The following is a 1,703-nucleotide window of genomic DNA, read 5'->3' as shown; positions in this document are numbered from 1 at the left end:
ACTTGTCCCATCAAGTTCTGGTCAAAGAGCTGATATATTCAATGGGCATGATCAGATTCCTGCCATATCATTTAATCCTAAAGTCTGGGTTGGGGAAGGAATCCCAGACAGTAAATGAGTCATAGAAGACTGCAATTGGGGAAGAGGGAAGGAGACACAAACCAGGATCTCTTGATTCTCAGTCCTGAGGGCTTTTCCCTTAGCTCAGTCTGTTTTATTTTAGTGTAGAGAGAGTTGTTGCAGGGATCTCACTTAAGATACTTTCAGCTTATCCATCATATTTTAAAATCTACCTAATTGCGTTTCATGAAACGTGCTATTCACTAAGTATGTTATACACAATCCTAATACACCTTTTCCCTTTCATCGGTTTAGGAAATGCAGTGAATGAGCTTTATTAACTTGAGCATCCCACAACGGCCTCCATTGTCATTATCTATGACATTTTACATTTTTTTTTTCCAGGCCTTTTTAGAAAGCATTCATAGCTGAATCAGTTTTATCTATGGTTGAATTTAAAATTCACAGGGACCATTTTAAATGCATTGTGATAGTGCAAATAGGCAACATTTACCTGATTCCCTTCATCCTCTAATTTTATCATTCTGCTGAAAAGAGCTATTGATTGTGTCGGGCATGATTTGTTCTTTATAAAACTGTGCTGCTTATTGCTCATGATTCCATCATCCTCTGGATTTTGATAAATTTCATCTCATTGGGCCTGTTTTATTATTTTACTGTTGATATTAGACTTACCAGGCCATCATTTTCAGCTTCACTTGTCTTGCCTTTTGTGAAATGTGTACTTGCCCCCCATATACTCTAAGATTATCTCTATTTATGCAGTTGATACTACAGTGACTGAAATTTCACTGTTTGAGACTTACACAATATAGGAAGCGCCACTCTTACTGAAAAGCCTCTTTTAAAATGCAAACATCGTGGGAAGTGTGACATACCTTTAATACTCTAGTGACAATTAGTTTTAATCACCTTGTTTTATATTGAAGTAGCATCATGAAGACACAGAGAGCCAGCAGGAAATGGGGATATTAAAAGCAGAGAAGGAAGGAAAGAGAACAAAGGGCAGATGAAAGGTTGTCAGTGCCAACTTCTTGCCTTCTAGGATTAATGACCCCTCTTTTTCAAGGACGGGTTCTTATTGGGGATAATTCTTCTACCCTCATCCTCTACAAACATGCCTATAATAATGCTGAAACAAGAATTAAATACAAATTTATAATCTACATTAAGTTTAGAAAAGGAAAAAAAGTCCTTAATGCACAAATCAACTTTAGGGCAAGTGATACTGGAAAAATACATGTAATTTAAAAATGTTGTCTATTTCCCAGAAAAGGAGTATGGATTCTCTGTAATGGTCATAATAGCTAACATTTTTTGAATACTCACTGTATGCATGTCCCCATTTAATTCTCCTGGTAACCTAGATGCTCTTTTGTCTGCATTATAACTATGAGAAAAGTGAGGCAAATAGAGGTTACTTGTCCTCTCTCATGTGGAATTGTTGGGGTTCAGAGTGAAAAAATAATTCTTGAGACATCTTTGGTGCAAAAAGGTGGTTTTATGAAATCATGAGGACACGACCTGTGGGCAGAAAGAGCTGCATTAGGGTTATGAGAAGTGACTGATTATACACTATCAAGTTGGGAGGGGGTTAGATAAGTCTCTGAGGAATTTGGAAG

Source organism: Lynx rufus, unplaced genomic scaffold (genome assembly GCF_022079265.1).
Source record: "Lynx rufus isolate CCGP_SWC_20201006 ecotype Redwood Valley unplaced genomic scaffold, mLynRuf1.p SCAF_1, whole genome shotgun sequence".
Taxonomy (NCBI): Eukaryota; Metazoa; Chordata; class Mammalia; order Carnivora; family Felidae; genus Lynx; species Lynx rufus.
This window is presented reverse-complemented; position numbering follows the sequence as displayed.